General features: G+C 41.3%; 1 long non-coding RNA gene across 1 annotated transcript; it reads right to left on the bottom strand.

The window, feature by feature from the left end:
• Positions 1–438: 438 nt before the first annotated feature.
• LOC140844033 (uncharacterized) lies at positions 439–9,378 on the bottom strand. Its single transcript, XR_012122131.1, has 2 exons — positions 5,652–9,378; positions 439–2,537 (listed from the first exon to the last, which is right to left on the bottom strand). It is a non-coding gene; the product is annotated as an uncharacterized lncRNA (long non-coding RNA).
• Between the last annotated feature and the right edge of the window lie 2,392 nt (positions 9,379–11,770).

The following is an 11,770-nucleotide window of genomic DNA, read 5'->3' as shown; positions in this document are numbered from 1 at the left end:
GGTCTGTTCTCCCCCTATGGCATCTCTCTGTTCTGTTTGCATGTCCTTGTTTTTCCTTTCTCCAGCCTAACATTCCAGCCTTTTGGTCATAATGGGCGATGACTCAATATGGCTACTTCTGGCTGACAAGGGGTGTCGTGGGGGTTTGAGCCTGGTATTAGGCCGAAGGAGGGGGTTCAGTGGGAAGAGGTGCTTAACGGTGAAGTAACATCTGGTTGGTGGCGACCAGGGTCATCTGGGTTAGCCGCTGTTGGAGGAACCTGAGGATACAAGGGGCAACTAAGAGTAAACCACAAACTGTTATTAAGGGACCCAGTAGGGGCATTAGCCAGGCTGTTATGGGGGACTGGAATTCTGGATCAAGTTTACATTTCAATGACTAGTGTTGGATTTTCCCAGAGGAGGACACCGCTCCAAATCACTCACGAAAGGCGTCTCTTGATGCAATAAGCAAGAGGAATTTATTCAGGAACCAGCTAGCTGGGGTCCAAGTTAGCCCGACGCAGCGGGTCTCAACAAGGACCCTGAGCACACAAAGCCAGAAGGTTTTATAGCATTTTCAAAGGGGGCAACATTTTCCACAATCACAATACAGTGTTTTTTCATAGACACATAAATCTTTGCCTGGGGCCACATCCTGGGGTCTGGTTAGATAAGATTACCTTCGGAATGTTTAGGGTGGTTCTAGTAAGATAAGCTTGGTGTGTATGATTAACTGATTTGAGGTCAGCTAATTAAAGGTCACTACATTTAACACTGGCTGACTAACTTGTTTTTCAAGATTCTAATAATTTTCCTCCTTCTAGGTTAGGGGGTGGTATTTAAGCCTTTAAGATGGCTGTACTTATGCTAACTTTTGATTCTTCAGATCCTACATTTCCCCACTTCTCTTTAGGGACATTCCAATCATGGAATGTTTGTGTTTCCTTGTTGGGTGAGTGAATGATATTGTTGCTTCAACATCAGTACATGAACGGCACTCACTCTTTCTCTAACAAAAGTTATCAGCCGATTTAGTATGCAGGGTCCTAAAGTGAGGAGCAACACAAGGATGAGTAAGGGCCCAGACAGAGTGGATATCAGGGTTGTAAACTACGGGATCTAGTGAACCAAGATTCAAATAGCCCTTGGCCGGCTTCCCGCTCTTTCTTTCTCTGGTCTAGCCCTTCTCTAAGCTTTGACATTGAATCTCTTACTATTCTGGAATGGTCTGCATAAAAGCAGCATTCTTCTTTTAAAGCTGCACACAGTCCTCCTTCTTTTAGGAACAGCAGATCCAGCCCTCGTCTATTCTGCAAGACTACTTCAGAGAGGGAAGTCAGAGATTCTTCAAGTTTTGTAATGGATTGCTCTATGGTCTTTAAGTCTTCATCAATAGCTGTCCTTAGTCCTTCATAATGTTGGTTCCCTTGGACAATAGCGGCTGCCCCCGTTCTCACTCTGGCTGCGACTCCTATCTCTAACAACACAGCTAAGGTCAGCGAGACCGGCTCTCTCTTATATCTATGCCTAGGTTCAAATTCAGCTACGAATGAGAGATCATCATGATACATCAACCTGGGCACCAGCTGGACCATGATACAGAAATCACGGGAGGAGTTGAAGGCAGAAGTAGACACATGGGGTCACTCCAGTGTTACAAGCCCACTATCCCTCAGGAGGAGGGATTAAATACCTGTTTTTACCAGGCAAGGCTATGGGTATGGTCTCATTCTTTCTTCAACAGATAGAGACTCTAGCTGCTGCTAGGGAAAAGGGGCGATGACCGCTCTGGCTGCTTCGTGCTGAGAAGGGGGCGCAGTAAAGGGTGCAGCTAGGTCTCCATCACTGGTCAGTTGAGAGGGCCTCAGAAGGCTGGCGCTTCCATTCTGGGTTTCATTTCTATTACTATTTGCAGTTTTGTGGCTTCTAAGCAAGATAAAACAAATTGTGTTATTAGGTTATGTAGCAACATCTGGAGTTGGATTTTTTATTCTGGAAGGAGGCTGCATTATTGAAACAATACTTCTCTCTAAAATCACTCTCATTTTTACTAGAAGTAACTAGGTTAAGAAAATAATTAACAGCTGGCTTGATTATTTGCACAGGTGCAGCAAGAAGAGCAATTGATTACACAGGCTCTTTTAAATATGCTTTGCTGGAACTTTTTGTAAGGAATTTCAGATTGAACTTTTAAAGGCTTCTTGAGGCCAGACAGCCAAGCCAGACTTGCCATCAGGCTTTGCCTGCAGTACCTGTAGATTTGGATGAATTCTTCTCTTCTCGAGGTCTCTGCACCTGCCAGGAAGTGACCTTCTTTACTCACCTGGTAAGGCTGCTGGGAACTCTGTAAGCAAGGTACCAGGCCAGTTCTTCCAAGGGGCTTTGTTGGCTTTATAAAGTCAATCTTAGTTCCTTAAAGTTGTTCACATCTGAGTCCATATACATGTCTCTCAGGTATGACATTCCAGTCAAAGCCCTGGTAGTATAACCAGTGTTCTTAAGTAGTCTTCTCACAAGGAAAGCAGATTCTTATTGAACTCGTGCAAATAAACATACTGCCATGGAATACAAAAACAGTCACTGAAAGTTTTTAAACTCTGGAGGGATCAGGTAGAGAGAAGGATGTTTCAATTCTGAGTCATTTACTAAACTGTTGTCAGTTTAAGAGAACAAGGTTAAAACACTTTATCAGCAACATTTGAAACAAAAAGACACAAAATCATTTTCTTTAGTTTATGTAAACTTATGTAACTAATACCTGTTCTGCTCAAATCTAGTTCTTTACTAGTTTAGGAATAATAAAACTGACTATAAATGACAAAAGACTTACAAATGACAATGGTTAAAGATCTGATAAGAGCTTACTGTAAGACAGTTGACATAAGGAAATTCTGATATTTCTGTAATACAAAACATTCACTAACAAAATTTAGCATCATTCTCTTTGATAGTGCTTTTCTGGTAAATATATATATATATATATATATATATATATATCAGATAAACAAGCCAAACCAGTCAAATACTTTCTCCAATGAGAAAAAATCTTCTGACATGTTCCAGGGGCCCTCTGGAACATGTCAGAGTTAACTAGAGGTAAAAGCACTTTTTTGCATTTAATTCTATTAGAACTGTCTATCATTACACATTTATTATCTATATACCCAGCACAGTAAATGAGATACTTTAAAAAGGTGGGGCAGCAGGGGAGACTGCTGCTGTCAGTTTAAAAGACAATATATAGAAAGTCAAAATAATTCTAGGTTACTAAGCATTCTTGAGAGAATGGTAGCAGATGGTAGATTCCTCTGCTTTCATCTTCAGGAAGGGAAAAAAAAGCTACAATAAGAATTCACATTTAGCTGAAAGAACTGTCTAAACTCAAGGCAGAGTATAATATCACCAGGCATACAAAAGACCTGTTAGAGATACATACAAAGAATGAATATGGCTATAGTCAAATTCAACTTAAAAGTTTAAGCAGAATTTCAAATTTAAATGTCTCTTTCTTTCACACAGATATTCAGATATGACCAGAAATATGCTTTGAGATGAAAGAGATCAGGCATTTTACTTCCTCATTTAGGGACTGAGAAATGATGACCTTTGGCTTACAATCAATAGCTTACAAACAGTGAAAATAATAAGAACATAACTCAGCATAAGTGTCTAAGACCAGATACAAAAAAGCAGAGAAAGTGCTTAAGTCTACAGGTCTTCCCTGAAAGCTTCAAGAATGTTTTACTCTTTAATAGTAGATAGAGCTTTTTAATAGAATTTGCATTAGCAGCTTATAAGATTATTTGCATTAAAAAAATATGGAGTCCTCCATGTTTTTTAAAACATACAAACATATCCACAGCATATAAATTAAACAAGAAGACCTGGTGGTTCTCAAAAAAATCTATTACAACTTTTCTCAAAAGTAGTCACACGTTCGTCCATCTAAACCTTTACAGTGAAACCTATTTTTCTGGGAGAAACATAATCTTGTCCAGATTCTACAGTTTAATTTTTAAGAATAAATTTTGGCTTGTTAACTAAGTGCATTTAATCAGCTGAAAAAAGCTTTGTTACCATTCTGCTTAGGATAAATTAAGAAAACAAATAATCACTAACAACTTTAATCATTTGTTGGTTAGAGATTTTTCCACTTATAAAAATATATGGAATAAATAATTCAATTTCTCAGGCCATGCAATCATTTTCAATAACAAAATATTTCAAAGGCAAATAAAGGTTATACAGTTGTTAACAAACTTTAGCTTTTAGTCTTTTTAATATTACGATTTTATGGCAACTCACTGAGACTTTAAGCATGAGAAACTGCTTTGATCTTTCAACACTAAGAGCAGACTAACAGTTAAAAAAACTGTTTAACTGGAAACGAGATTCTAATTTTGCTGTGCACTCGATACCAAGACTTACTCGCTTCAATTTCACATAGCATGACTATACTAACTCTTCCACAAGCCTTCTACAACTTTCTTTTTACATTCAGTGTTCTCTCTCTTTAACAATCACTCTCTTTTACTTTCAACAAAACGAATTTCCATTCTTTACACTTTCTCTCATCAAAACATACATCTTGCAGCATAGAGAAATGCCCTCTCCATCACCTTAAGCAGTTCTAACCAGAACTCAAAACTATTAGAAACTTCAACCTCCAATGAACACTGAGAAGCAGGACACTGCAAACTGTCAAACCAACATTCCCTAGACTGACAAACTTATGAACACATTCTACAATTTCTGCAACCATGAGCTCCACAGCACAATCTCCCAGCAAACACAGAGCACATCTTCTCAACTTAACAAAACTCTAAGGCTTTAAGTTACTACAAAGATTCTCAGGCTGCAGGTAGGCATACACACTGCAACACACAATTAAAAAGGTGTTCACTTGCCACACTTATCCAGCTCACCTACCTGCAACAACTACGCTAGCCTACTCACAAGCCCCCCCACTGAACACTAGACAAAGCCAAGCTTCTAAGCATTCTATTCTTAAAAGATTTAGCAGATAACATGACTCAAATGACTCTAGGTAAACTCAGGCAGCCGACAACTACCAAGACATGCCCTCCTTAGGCAAACTCAAATTAGCATTAATGCTTAACACTTTTTTATCAGGTTTTCTGGAAGTTTTAGAATACTCAATTTTCACAAGCGCTTGTCTTTAAGTCAATTTCATTAATACCATCCGGAGGTAGAAAGATATATTCATTTACACACTTAGGGGGTTGTCTGAATCTGTCCCATTGTCAGTATAACAATTATTAGGCACGTGAAAGACACAAAAAACAGACACACACAGATTAGACACACAGCGGCCGCTTTTTGTTTTTTCTCAGATTTTCAAACAGAAACCGAAAGGAATCAGAGGGTTGATATTCCTGGCGCCTGAAAATCAACCCTATCTCATCAGATTCACCTTGCCGGAAAAACAGACGGGAGGCTACCAGGCGTCCCTGGCCTCCCAACCCCCCCCGAGGCGTCCCCCAGGGTTGCAGCCTGCGGTGCTCCTAGTACGTCTACCGACTGCAGTCTCGACCCCTTTACGGGATCGGGACAGCTGCCAGACAGTGGGTACCCCCTTTCAGAATTCTGACCGGTCTCACTGAAAAACAGAAAACAGAACAGACAAACCAAGGCGCCACTAATCTTACCTCTTCCTCCAAGAGCGACTTCGGGAGTGAAGCGGGGTGAGCGCATGATCCCGGACGAGCCCCCAAATGTTGGATTTTCCCAGAGGAGGACGCCGCCCCAAATCACTCACGAAAGGCGTCTCTTGATGCAATAAGCAAGAGGAATTTATTCAGGAACCAGCTAGCTGGGGTCCAAGTTAGCCCGACGCAGCGGGTCTCAACAAGGACCCTGAGCACACAAAGCCAGAAGGTTTTATAGCATTTTCAAAGGGGGCAACATTTTCCACAATCACAATACAGTGTTTTTTCATAGACACATAAATCTTTGCCTGGGGCCACATCCTGGGGTCTGGTTAGATAAGATTACCTTCGGAATGTTTAGGGTGGTTCTAGTAAGATAAGCTTGGTGTGTATGATTAACTGATTTGAGGTCAGCTAATTAAAGGTCACTACATTTAACACTGGCTGACTAACTTGTTTTTCAAGATTCTAATAATTTTCCTCCTTCTAGGTTAGGGGGTGGTATTTAAGCCTTTAAGATGGCTGTACTTATGCTAACTTTTGATTCTTCAGATCTTACACTAGTATTAGGATTTAGTATAGATAAGACTGCACTATTGAAACAATAGTTTTCTCTAAAATCATCCTTATTTTTATCAGAAGTAGTTAGATTAAGAAAATAATTAACAGTTGGCTTGATTATTTGCATAAGTGCAGCAAGAAGAGCAATTTATTACACAGGCTCTTTTAAATGTGCTTTGCTGGAACTTTTTGTAGGGAATTTCAGATTGGACTTTTAAGGGCCTCTTGAGGCCAGAAAGCCAAGCCAGACTTGCAATCATGTTGTCCCTGCAGTACCTGTTCATTTCTCTTCTTGAGGTTCCTGCACCTGCCAGGAAGTGACCTTCCTTACTCACCTGGTAAGGATGCTGGGAACTCTGTAAGCAAGGTACCAGGCCAGTTTTTTTAAGGGGCTTTGTTGGCTTTATAAAGTCAACCTTAGTTCCTTAAAGCTGTCTGTTCATATCTGAGTTTATGCACGTGTCTCTCAGGTATGCCATTCCAGTCAAGGCCTTGGTAGTATAACCAGTGTTTTTAATTGGTCCTCTTACAAGGAAAGCAGGTTCTTATTGAACTTATGCAAATAAACATACTGCCATGAAATATAAAAATAGTTACTGAGAGTTTTTAAATTCTGGTGGGATCAGGTAGAGAGAAAGATAAAGTTTCAATTCTGCTTATAGAGAAAATCATTTACTAAACTGTTTCAGCTTAAGAGAAAAAGCTTAAAACACTTCATCAACAACATTTGAAACAAAAAGCCACAAAATCATCTTCTCTAGCTTAGTTAATCTTATGTAACCGATACCTGTTCTGCTGAAATCTAGTTTTTTACTAGCTTAAGAGTAATAAAACAGTGACTGTAAATAATAAAAGACAAATGACAATGGTTAAAGATCTGATGAGAGCTTACTGTAAGACAGCTGACATAAGGAAATTCTGATATTTCTGTAACACAAAACATTCAGTAACAAAGTTTAGCATTATTCTTTTTGACAGTGCTCTCTAGGCAATTAAGCAGGTAATTATATATCAGATAAATAAGCTAAATTAGCCAAATACTTTCTCCAATGAGAAAAAAATTCCTCTGACATGTTCCAGGGGCCCTCTGGAAAATATCAGAGTTAACTAGAGGCAAAAGCACTTTTTTGAATTTGATTTTGGGAAGTTGTCAGAAGAAAGTTTTAAGGCACTTGCTTAAATAGGATTATAGGTTGCTATGAAGCAACACTTATCTAATTGACTAGAGTGACAACAAAGTACTTCAAAGGCAAATAAAGAAGGTTACACAGTTGTTATCAAAGTTTAGCTTTTAGTCTTTTTAATATTAAGATCTCATTTTCTTAAAGACTGACAACTCACTGAGACTTTAAGCATAAGAAACTGCTTTGATAAAACAATTAGAAGAACTTTCTGCAATCTTTCAATATTAAGAGCTAACAGTTAAGAAAACTTTGTCTTTTTAACTGAAAACAAAATTCTAATTTTGCTGTATACTTGATACTGAGACTTATTTGCTTTAATTTTATATAGCATGACCATATTAAATTCTCCTACAAACTTTTTTCCAACTTTCTTTTATCAAAAGACATATTTTTAGCATGCAGAAATGTTTTCCTTACTACTTTAAGTCGTTTTGATTAGAACTTAAAACTATTTAACTTTCACTGAACACTGAAAAATAGGCTGCTGTAAACTGTTACACTAGCATTTTTCAGATTGATACATTTATGAATGTATATTATCATTTTTGGAAATGTGCTTTATAGCACAATTTCTTATTAGGCACAAAATATGTCTATATAACTTAGCAAACTTTAAGAATTTTGGTTACTACAAAAATTCTCAGGCTGTTTGCATATATATATACTGTTATACATTAATACAGTATTATTATTAAAATTTATTTGCTAGGCTTGTTTACTTATTTTTAGCAACTATGCTAGATTACTTACAAAACTTTTACTGAATGTTAGACAAAGCTAAGCTTTTAAGCATTTTATTCTTAAAAGATTTAGTAGGTAACATTGACTTAAAAGACTTAAGGTAAACTTAGGCAGCTGATAACAAGGACATGCCCGCCTCAGCTAAACTCAAATTAGCTTTCACGCTTAACATTTTTTACTAGATTCTCTGGAAGTTCTAGAATGCTCAACCTTCACAAGCACTTGTTTTTAAATAAAATATTTTTCATTTATACACTTAGACACACAAACTTACAAACTGAGATACAACGACTACAGTCAGCAACACTTTTCGTATAAAAACATATACACAGATAGACAAACCGATACAAAGACTTAAGTTACTGATATCTAATTGCTCTCTCTCTTCTCAGCTTCTTGTCTGTGGCTTCTGGAACTAGAGGGTGGGAGGGGCATGTTCTGGTGGGGGAAGAGGGCAGTGAAGGTGGAAGGAGAGGGGGAGGGGGTGGTGCAGCCACCAGAAGAGGAGAGCAGGGCAACCGCATGGTTGAGAATGCAGGACTTTAAGATGGAGGCGACACGTGGGAAGACAAAGGACTTAGAGATGGTGGTGGAGAGAGGAGGAGGGGATTGTGAGCTGAGGGAGGTGGGCGACTGAGGTTTTCTGGCAGCTCTGAAAAGAAGGACTGCACAGAGTAAGAGGCTGACAATCTTTAACTGGAGATCAGGCCAGAAGAACATGAGTTATAGAACACTTAACATAAAGGTTTTGACAGGAGTGCAAAGTCCAAAAAGCCTGCACATGTGGGATTTCATTCTACTTTCTGCTCCGGTGGCAATAATTAGTTAAGTCAGTGAGGAGGCTAAAATCAAAAGTTCCCTCAGGGGGCCAGCGAGATTGGTTGTCCAAGGGATACTGAGGCCCGGCCTCAGAGCAAAGGAAGACTAACTTCCGTTTGCGGACTTCCTGGGACAAACAGAGTAGCCAGATTAGAAATGAGACACCACAGTGGGGTCTGAGCCTCTGCTTTCATGGGCTGGTTCCTCATGTCTGCGATCACTTCCCAAAAAATATCCCACTGAGAGGAGCACCCAGCATCCCAAGTGCACCAAGTCAGGGGAGACAGCCTGGGAGCCTAGGTGAGGGCCATCTCCCCCACCGCAGGGCCAGGGGCGAGTATCCCAGATACTCGCAACAGATGGGCTGAATGCCCAGACCTGGACATAGCTACAATTTCGGACGGACCAGGTGAAATGAAGTTAGACCGGGGAAACTGAGGGACTCACCAGAAAATAATCTATGCAATGGAGAGCAGGCTGAAGTCCCGGGTTGGGGAAGGAGGGTGGGGCGGGGCCGCTGGTGGCCGGTCAGGGCCTCGCGCTCACACTCCTCCCAGGTTTCGGCACCATATGTAAGATAAATTCTAGCTGGAAGAAGCAGACAAAGAGAGGCAACAAAGGGCCAGGTAATTTATTTAAATATCCCTGGGTGAGGTTCTGTGGCCTTCTTGTCAGAGGCCAGAGAAGTCACACCCGGTTAGGGAGGTGGGGTGCTTATAAAGGATTAGGAGGGGGAGGAGTGGGCGAACTATCTTAGGGGGGTGTTGAGAGGTATGATTGGCTAAAGGTGACATAATAGTCAACTAGAAACTTTTTTCTTTCCAAGAGGGAGGAGGCTGACATCCAGGTCTTAGTTGGCACATCAGGATGGAATTCAGGGATAGCTGTCCCCTTTCCATATACGGCATGGACTTTGGGGTCTGGTTTGTTCTCCCCCTATGGCATCTCTCTGTTCTGTTTGCATGTCCTTGTTTTTCCTTTCTCCAGCCTAACAGTGACCAAGGGCTGGCAGGTGCAGACCTGTTAGGTGGTCTTTGAATACTTAGAATTAACTTAACACAAGGAATTTCCTGCTCTGATTTCTCCCTGAGATCCTGGCCTTCTTGGTCTGGGAGCAGATCAAACCAGGCTGACTGCCCTGTCCCCAAGGTGGGCTGAGTTATTGTCTGTTTGCTAAAGAGTAAGTTAAGAATCTTAATTCTTCACTTCTGGTTATTAAAATGCAATCTTATTTTTAAGATGGAATCCTTCCTGCCTGTTACTATGTTGTCTACACTGAGCTTGCTTGACATTATTAATTGACCAGATTGCAAATTAGTTGATTAGGGTCAAAGGAGAAAAAAAACAGCATATAGGTAAAATTAGAAAAATGAGCTGGGCCTGTATGATTAACAAAATAAAGCCATGGGTTCTGCAGAGATACCCTTCTTTCTCTGGGAATATTCAAACATTCCAGGCCAAGTTGCTCCTAGCTTTTTGAGCTTTAACTGATTGACTCTGGGTCTTTTTTAGTGGGCATTTTCCTGGACTTATACTTTTACCATCCCACTCATATCTATTTTTCTGCCTAAAAGGGTGGAGTCCCTTCTGAAAGGGTATCTCACCACAACCCTCCTTACCCAGGATGACTCAGGAGACACAGGCCCATACAAGAGATTTTATTATCTGAAATAGAAAGTGGCTGCTCCAGAGGGAGGGAGGGAGGGGGGGAGAGAGAGAGAGAGAGAGAGAGAGAGAGAGAGAGAGAGAGAGAGAGAGAGAGAGAGAGAGAAGGGGGACAGAGAGAGCAGCAGCATGGTGCAGAGTTGTGCCTTTTATTGTGGTGGATCCACTAGGCCTGTTGCCTTGGGGGAGATAAGGTGGGGCAAGTCCCAGGCAAGCCCCAGCATAATTCTCACCAGTTTATGTGCTTGGGACCATGGGGTAAATGAAGGATAAATTACTATATTCTTATACCTTCCTCTCTGGGAAAAAACAGGCTCATAAGCACAAGAAAGATGTGAAGTCACTGGCAGTACAGCTCAGCCATTTGCAGATAGGGAGCAGAGCTCAGAGAGGAGCCGTTTCTGGCAGAACTTTTCTCCCACAATTGGGAAGTCAGGTAAAAATACCTTCCTGAAGAGCCAGGATGGTGGCGTGAGTAGAGCAGTGGAAATCTCCTCCCCAAAACACATAGATCTATGAAAATATAACAAAGAAAACTCTTCCTAAAATAGAGACCAGAGGACATAGGACAATATCCAGACCACATCCACACCTGCAAGAACCCAGCACCTTGCGAAGAGGGTAAGATACAAGCCCTGGCCCGGCGGGACCCGAGTGCCCCTCCCCCCGGCTCCGGGCGGGTGGAAAGAAACCGGATCGGTTTTTTGGCAAGTGCTTTTTGGAAGCCTTAAAGGGACAGGGACCCCAGTGCTAGGGAGGGAGGGCAGCAGGACTGGTGAGCGGGTGCCTGGGACCGGCGCCTGAGGACAAAGAATATCACGTGTTTTTCCCTTTTTTTTTTTTCTTTTTGGCGAGTGCTTTTTGGAAGCCTTAAAGGGACAGGGACCCCAATACCAGCAAAACAGGGCAGCAAGACTGGTGAACGGGTGCCTGAGACTGGCGCCTGGGGACAAAGAAAAACGCGCATTTCTCCCAATACTAGGGAGGCAGGGAGGCGGGACTGGTGGGCGGGGGCCTGGGGCCGGTTCCTGAGGACAAAGAAAACTGCGCGTTTTTCCCTTTTTTTTTTGGCGAGTGCTTTTTGGAAGACTTGGAGGGATGGGGACCCCAATAACAGGGATGCAGGGCAGCAAGACCAGTGGGCGGGTG

Source organism: Manis javanica, chromosome 10 (assembly GCF_040802235.1).
Source record: "Manis javanica isolate MJ-LG chromosome 10, MJ_LKY, whole genome shotgun sequence".
Classification (NCBI taxonomy): Eukaryota; Metazoa; Chordata; class Mammalia; order Pholidota; family Manidae; genus Manis; species Manis javanica.
This window is presented reverse-complemented; position numbering and strand designations above follow the sequence as displayed.